This window comes from Camelus dromedarius, chromosome 6, assembly GCF_036321535.1.
Source record: "Camelus dromedarius isolate mCamDro1 chromosome 6, mCamDro1.pat, whole genome shotgun sequence".
NCBI classification, from domain to species: Eukaryota; Metazoa; Chordata; class Mammalia; order Artiodactyla; family Camelidae; genus Camelus; species Camelus dromedarius.
In genome coordinates, this window is record NC_087441.1 from 40,388,861 (window position 1) to 40,397,587 (window position 8,727).

Here is an 8,727-nt window from a genome sequence, read left to right on the forward strand (position 1 = left end):
TTACGGAAATCATTCAAAAGCCAATTATTCATTATTATCAGAAAAGTAAATCTGTTGTACCTAAAAGAATGCTTTGGATGAAGGAACACATAGGGCTGTTTTAAAAGTATCCATTTTATCCTTCGTCCTTCTCAAAGGGGAATGTGGGAAATAAAGATATTTCCTCGACATTGGTGGAAGTTGCATAGCCTACATGAGCAATTATTTTTAAATACTGAGGGTTAAATTTCTGTACCAGCTGAAGGTTCCAGATGGTGTATCAAGCAGGAAGCCAGAAACAAGTTGGCTCCAAAATATATCCTTGAAGTAGCTGTATGAGAACAGAATTGCTTGAAAATGGTAGTGTCATCACGGATGATAAACAAAATATGTCTGGACCCATGGGACCAATAACATAAACAGGAAAGCTAAGAATAAGAGGTTCATTCATCTGATGAGGATATCACCAAAGCTCTTGACTCAGAATAATTTGCAAATATACAAAATTACATGTTCAATTAAATTTGAGAAGTTCTAAATCCAAATAAATGAAACAAACTAAATCAATGTAACCTTCTCCAACAGCATTCATACACAATGTTTGACAGAAGGTTAAAGACTGAAAGGACCATAGAGTTTATCTGTCCTACCCTCTCATTTAACAGGTGTGCAAACTGATTGAAAGCATGACCTAAATTCAGCGCACAGCATTATCAATCAATTCATTTAATTACATTGTTGTGACAGTGGGCTTGTAATAAGAAATTTATGTTTGGTCTTTGTACTGTTTCCAAAACAGAGCTCCTAAAACCTGTGCAATGAAAGTGATAAAGATGTCATTTATTATGTTAATAAGATGACTTTTGGAAAGTACTAGTTAAGCTAAGGATGGAGGCTGGGTGCCTGGAGACCCAACCATTTGATTTTAGGGTTGAATCTTTCAGTCCCATCCACCCTTCCACCTTCTGGGAGGGGAGAGGCATTGGAGGTTGAATCAATTGCTAATGGTCAATGATTTAATTAATCATGCCTATGTAACAGAGTCTCCGTAACAACCCAGAAGGATGGGGTTCAGAGAGTTTCCAGGGTGGTGAACACTCGGGGATTTGGGGAGAATTGGCGCTGGAAGGGAGCATGGAAACTCCGTGCCTTTCCCCCATAACTTGCCCTAAGCATTTCCTCCATCTGGCTTTTTCTGAGTTATATCCTTGTACTTTCACATTGATGATGTAGTAAGTAACTCTGATTTCTATGAGTCACTCTAGAAAATTCATCAAATCCAAGGAGAGTGTGCTGGCAACTCCAATCCATAGCCTGTCAGAAGTACGAGCGACCACCTGGACTTAGACTGGCCTCTGAAGTGGAGGGGTGGGCAGTCTTGTAGGACTGAGACCTTAATCTGTGGAATCTGACACTGTCTCCAGGTACATAGTGTCAGACAGATTGAATTGTAGGATACTCAGCTAGCTTCCAAAAACTGCTTGTTGGTGCTATGGAGAAGACAGCATCCACACCCACATTAGAACTGGCAGAAATTTCAACAGCAAATTAGGAAATACATAAATGTAGCTGACCATTTTCTCCTTTTTTAGTATTCATACAACATTGGTTATAAAAATGACTACCAAAAGTATCGATCATGTGCCCTAGGTTCTTAGCACAGCAATACAAATTAATATAATGATAATAAAATTTTAAAAAACAAAATAAATAAAAGACACATGGGGAGAATTAGCTTATTTGATATACTTCCAACTGGAATTTCATAGGGATTATAAAATTGATAAGAAAAAAATATTAGAAAAGAAGGGAAATAAAAAGTACAACCAACTTGAAAATAACTTGTTCTCTCATTTCCAGGTGAGGGCCTTTGCCATATGGATAAACCTCTAGTTATTGTTGTTAAGGATAGTTAATTTACTATGTTTCAGGTGTACAGCAAAGCTATTCAGTTTTATATATATATATACATAGTTCTTTTTCAGGTTATTTTCCATTTATAGGTTATTACAAGATATTGAATATAGTTCCCTGTGCTATACAGTAGGTCTCTGTTGTTTGTCTAAAGAATATGGAACTCTTCACAAATTGCATGTCATCCTTGCGCAGAAGCCATGCTAATCTCTGTATCATTCCAATTCTAGTATATGGGCTGCTGAAGTGAGCACTCTGATTCTTGAAAACGTGAAAAAATCTTGAAAGGCACAGTAAGTGATAGGATCTAGGCAAGGATTTTTAAAACACTTTTCTTTTTAAAATAATTTTAGACTTACAGAAGAGTTGCACATATGGTATAGAGAGTTTTCAAATAAACTTCACTCAGCTTCCCCTAATATTAACATCTTACATAACCATTGTACAATTATCAACACCAAAAACTTAATACTAGTTCTATCCTATTAACTATTGTAGAGTTTATCCAATTTTTTTTTTTTCAGTTTGAGGATCTAACCAAGAATGCCACTGCAATTAATTGTCATGTCTTTTTCATCTCCTTCAATCTGTGGTAATTTCTAAGTATTTCTTTGTCTTTCATGTCATAGATGCTTTTAAAGAATACAGGTCAGGTATTTTGCAAAATATCCCTCAATTTGGGTTTCTCTAAGGTTTTCTCGTGATAAAATTGAAGTTACAAATTTTTGTCAAGCATACCACAGAGGCCACGTGCCCTTGAGAGAAGTCGCTGCGTCAAATCGGGGATACATGAAGGTCGTATGTCTTACTGCTGGCATGTGAACTTTAATCATTTGGTTAAGATGACATTTGCCTGGTTTCTCCATTGTAAGTTAATTTTTCCCTTTGTAATTTAGTTCTTCTTTTTCAGCTTTGGCCAATGGGACCTTTTCAGGTTTCCTCCTGTGTCCCTTTAATATGTCCCTATATTTTTGGTTTTTGAGCACTTCCTCACTGACTAATACTATAAGATGCGCCAAGTATCGTCTAGTAATTTGCTTTCCCTAGGCTTGGAATCATTTATTTTTCCAAGATCATTTTTTTTTTTAAATTGGAGAATGATTTTTAGAACCCAAGATCTGGACTTTAGGTGAACATTGCTACAGGATTATCATTGCTTCTAGACCATCTTAGTGACCAGGGCTAGGAAATTACATATATTGATATAGATATAAAGTATATATAGACACACACACAACACACACGTGTCACACACACACACGTGACATGTGCTCTTTCTAGCCAGTTTTCTGTGTGTGTGCATATGCAAGTATACACAAGCATGCATATATATGCAAGGATCTATGTAATTGTTTTATCTATCTCTGTGTGGATATTTATAAATATATACACTGGGTTTATGCAGAATTCCTCTTTTTCTTTTTTGTAACATTTATCCAATGGTGCAATACTTGGATTTCATTATCCACAAATATTTACTTATTTGTTACATAGGTAAAGTAGTTTCAGAATTGAGAGCACACATCTCTGGGAGAAACAGATTTTATCAATTTAAGTTCAACATTTGTATACTATTCTTTTTATCATTACAGTATTTAGTTAAAATATTCTTTTCTTTAAGTTGCAGCATCCACTTCTTTCTTTCCCACCCCTTCGGGAGTTAATACCATTTATTTGTAATACAGTTAGATTCCTTGTCATAATTTGCATTCTGTTTTGGTTCCCCCAATATCCTGGTTGATTTTCAATTTTTTCAGACATTAAAATGCCCTCTTTTTGGTGTACACTTCTATGAGGTTTGAAAACTACAGAGAGCTCTATGTTCACTACCACAGTGCCACACAGAACCACTGTATGAACTAATTTTTGACATGCCCTAAATTCACCTGTGCTGTCCTTCTGTAGTCCTACATCCTTCCATCACCCAACTACTGGCAACCACTAGTATCTCCCATACCAACAATTTTGCCTTTTCCAAACTGTCATAGAATGGAAACATGCATGTAGCCTATTAGGTTCTGTTTCTTTCAGTCAGTAAAATGTACTTAACAGGCATCTATGTTGTTGTGAATTGATAGCACTTTTTAAATTGCTGATGTACCTTTCAAAGTGCAAATGTTTCATCATTCATTATCCATTCACCTGTAGAAAAATATATTGATTGTTTTCAGTTTTTGGTGATTATTAATAGTGCTGCTATAAACTCCACACATAAACATTTTTGAAAACATGCATTTTTACTTTATTTTCATTAATATCCAAGAGTAGGAGTGCTAGGTTGTATGGTTAGTTTTATTTAGCTTCATAATAAACTCCACATACTGTTTTCCAAAATAGCTGTATCATTTTGCACTCCTACCATTAATATTTGGTTGTTCTGTTTTGCCTTTCTAGTGAGTGTGAAGTGGTAGCTCATGGTTTTAGTTTCTAGTTCCCCAAAGGCAAATAATGTTGAGCATTTTTTCATACCTTTATCATCCAGCCACGTATCTTCTTTGGTGAAATTTCTGTTCAGAACTTTTTCCCATTAACTTTATTTGGGTTGTTTGTTTTCTTACTGTTGATTTTTAAGAGTTTTTCATATATTCAGGATATAATTTTTTGTCAGACGTATCATTTAAAAGTGTTTTTCCCAATCTGTATCTAACCTTTCCATTCTCTTAATAGTGACTTCCACAGAGCAAAATCTTCATAAATTAGATAACTCATTTACTACTTTTAAAAATAGGTCATGCATTGGGTGTTATATTTTAAAACTCTTTGTATTACACAAATGCATACAAATTTTCATCTATATTTTTTGTAGAAGCTTCATATTTTTATGTTTTCATTTAGACATTATTCATTTAAAGCTTTAATTTTTGTGTAAGGTATGAGTTACGTGTTGAAATTCAATTTTTGGAAAATAGTTGTCTACTTTTCCCAACACTATTGGTTAAATATACTATTGCTTTTTCATGGTATTACTTTTGTCTTTTGTCAAAAAATACTTACCCATATTTGTGATGGTCTATGAGTCTTCTATATTCTGTTCTATTGATTTGTGTGTCTATACTTTTGCCAATACCACAGTGTCTTTTATCTTTCTTTTCTATTTTTCATTTCTTTCTCCCTCCTTTATCTGGGAAATTGTTCTTCAGTTTTCTTTTGGAAATGTTATTTTCTTCTATGTGGTGCTTAATTTAAAGGAATTCCTTTTTGTTCTCTGAATGTTCCATGTTTAAATATATATGCATATTGTATGTTCTTGTTTCATGGATGTAATGTATTCTCTTACATCTCTGAATGATTAATTTTCTTAAGTTTTCTTTTGCTCCTCTTATTTTTCCCATAATGTTTTAGTTTGCTTGTTTTCGTCTCTGTCTTTTGTGTTAGAGGTGTTCTTCAGTAGTGTAACGACCTTTGCTGTTAGATCACATGTAAGAGTGAGGCTCTGAAAAGTGGATTAAAACTCCATATGCATTAATGGAGCTTGGAAATTGGTGAGCCTAAGTGGGGAGAGCAATTAGGAGAGACTCGGTTCTTTCTTGGGAGGAAATCTTTTCTTTTGAAACCAGTCATTTTCATCAGAGAGAAATTCCTCAGTTGCAAATTGGGATTGGGCCTGGGTTGAGCATGGTTGCTAGAATTCTGGGACCTGAGAAGAGAGAGTTGGAGGGTTGTTCTCATCTCCTAGTAAGCAGACTTCTGTTATCACCACCCTCACAAAGTCTTCCTGATGATGCTAAGTTCAGTGTCAGTCTGTTTCAGGTTCTTCAGCAAGTAATCTCCAGCATTCTACTGAGGCTATTTGGGACAAGGAAGAGATGGATGGATTTAAGTGCTCTTTTAAAACATTTATATTCAGTTTTCCTGTTTTCAATCCACCCTGCACTTCTGTTTTTAGAGCTACCTATTTCCTTCAATATCTGAGTTACCATGAGAACAATCATGTTGTTTCTTGTGAGCTTTATACACATAGTGGTCCAAATTTTAGTTTTCCCTTTTCTATTATGTTAATTATCACCTGCTTTCCAGTTCCAAAATGCTGTTGACATAAATCATCCTTTCCTCCCATCTCTTTGTTTCTGTGAGGTTTTTGGCCTTTTGTTTACCATCCTTTCAGTGAAGTTTTGTGAGGAAATGGAGGTAAATGCATAATTTCATCTTGGCAGTCATGAAACTACACTTCTCAGATGTCCTACTGCAGGGAGACAGTGTCTCAAATAGAGTTCCTTTACATTAAGCCAGTAATATTGGGAATTGTAAATCCTCCAAATTATTTTTCTTTGTCAAAATTGTTCTAGCTATTTCAGTTCCTTGTTTTTCCATATAAACTTTAGAATCAGCTTGTTGATTACTCTAGAAAAAACAAAACAAAACAAAAACCAACCTGCTGTGATTTACACTGGGATTGTATTGAACCTGGAGATAAAACTGAGATGAACTGACATCTTAACAATATTGAATCGTCTTTTATTTTTTTACCTTTTAAATTTTTTCACTGAAGTACAGTTGACTTACAATATTGTATTAGTTTCAGATGTACAGTAAAGTGATTCAGCTGTATGTATACATACATATTCTTTTTCATTATAATTTATTACAAGATACTGAATATAGTTCCCTGTGCTATTCAGTAAATCCTTGTTGGTTATCTGTTTTATACAGTAGTGTGCATCTGTTAATCCCATGCTCCCAATTTATCCCTCCCCTATCCCTTCCCCTTTGGTAACCATAAATTTGTTTTCTCTGTCTATGAGTCTATTTCTGCTTTGTTAATAAGTTCATTTGCACTACTTTTTAGATTCCACATATAAGTGAAATCATATGTTGGTAGGGATGTAGTTTGGTGCAGCCACTTTGGAGGACTCACAAGTTTTTGTGATGATGGTTATGATTTATTGCTGAAAGGATGCTGAGTAAAATCAGAAAAAGGAAAAGGTACATAAGGTGAAGTCTAGAGGAAACCAGGTACAAACTTCCAAGTGCCTTTTTCTAGTGGATCACGTAGGACATACTTAATTCCTTTAGCAGTGATGTCTAACAATATGTGCAGAAAGACACCAACCAGGAAAGTTTATCTTAACCAAGTTTTCCAGGATTTTATTGCATATCTGTCATGTGGGCATACAGTACCTATGTTCATGACCTTAGTTCCTCAAGAGCCAGAACCTCGGAGTTAAAGTAGATTTACACCACAAATCATACTGTTAGCATAAGTTATCTGAACAAACTAATTCAGCATGGCCCAAAGTCTTAGGCTTACTAAAATATCTTTCTTCAGACAAAGCATTCTAAGAGCTCATTTCCCAAAAGTCAGCCAAAGGCCAGGAATGAAAACAAGCCTTTCTTTGAAATGTGCAGGGTTTGAACATCCTTTAGATGGCATATAATTGGATTTTTCTTTTTTATCCAAAATGGAAATCTCTGTATTTTACAGAGATTTACTGTTTTTTTTAGACTATTAATATTTAATGTGATTACTGATATGATTGGATTAAAATTTATCATCTTAAGCAAAACTTTTTAACCAGGGATATCAAGACACTTGGTGATCCAAGAGTAAGCTTCAGGGGGCCTCTGCAAACCTGTGGAAATTGTATATAAAATTTTGTACGTGTTTTGAGCACAGTTTTTGTGAGAAAACCAACAATACATCAGAATCTTGTATGCATCTATGTTTTCCTCACCAAAAAAAACACTATTTAAAAGAAAACAGAGGTAGTCACATAACAATAAATACCACGTTCTGACTACATATCTCTGTAAGCCAGCACTGTCATAAGAGAATTACATTTATTAACTCACTTATGATCTTCTTAACGGTCTTCTGAGGAAGTTATTGTTATCATCTTCATTTTATTGATTAAGAAACTGAGAGAGGTTAAACAACTTGCATGGGTGCACAGCTAGTAAGTGGTTAAAGGGATGTCAAATCCAAGCTCTCTGGCCCTAGAGACCACTCTCAATAACACACTGCACTACCAACCATAAAACACTCGCAGACTCTGAGGTTGTTAAGCCTGTCCACATCAACACCAGCAGCAAAACATCACCCTCTGTAGATACTGATTTTACTTGGCAAGTAATTGCAGAAAACATTTCTTAAGTTCTACACTTTGGTAGCCGATTGTCCAATAATTAATAAAGAAAGAAGAAACCAATCCAGAGGAGCTAGTAAGTGGTTTTAGAAGCTTGTAGACATTGTTTCAAATGTGAGCAACACAGATCCAGTTAATAAAATCAAGCCAATATAGATTTCTCTTACACTTGGTTTGCTTTATACATGACATGTTTGGCCATGTAAGCCATTTGTTTCCTTTACGTAATCATTTACAGCTTTCTGTAGTATAGTTTTAGGGCCTGAATAATATCTAACCTAATCAGCATTCAGGCATGTGATTACTACAAGAATATAAAAATAAAAAGGGAATTTCCATTTCACTTAGCAAATAAAGAGGATGTGTTGTCTAAAAGCCATAGGTCAAATTATATGTAAGACCTGCTGAATCAGAAGAAATTCTCTGCAATATCAGGAACAAGAGCATTCTGTGCCAGTGGAGAAGACAACAAACTAGCCCTGAGATGGGACACGTTTGTTAAGATTAAAGAATAGAAGAAAGTCCAATGTAGCTGAGAGTTAGGTGAGTGATGAATTTACTAGGAGATGATTCAGGCACCAAAATGGACCTTGTAAATCCTTGTAAGGACTTTTGGTTTTGTTCCAACTAAAATGAATTAATCTCACAGCTGAGTCTGTCCAGGGAAAAAGGTGGGAGCAGGGAGACCAGTTCGGGGTGTTTTGCAATAACCCAGATGAAAGAAGATGCTGGCCGCCACTCTGACAGCAGT

The 8,727-nt window shown here is 35.2% G+C and overlaps 1 non-coding gene across 1 annotated transcript; it reads right to left on the bottom strand.

The window, feature by feature from the left end:
• Nucleotides 1-2,044: 2,044 nt before the first annotated feature.
• LOC116154529 (U6 spliceosomal RNA) lies at nucleotides 2,045-2,147 on the bottom strand. Its single transcript, XR_004138504.1, has one exon. It is a non-coding gene; the product is annotated as a U6 spliceosomal RNA (small nuclear RNA).
• Between the last annotated feature and the right edge of the window lie 6,580 nt (nucleotides 2,148-8,727).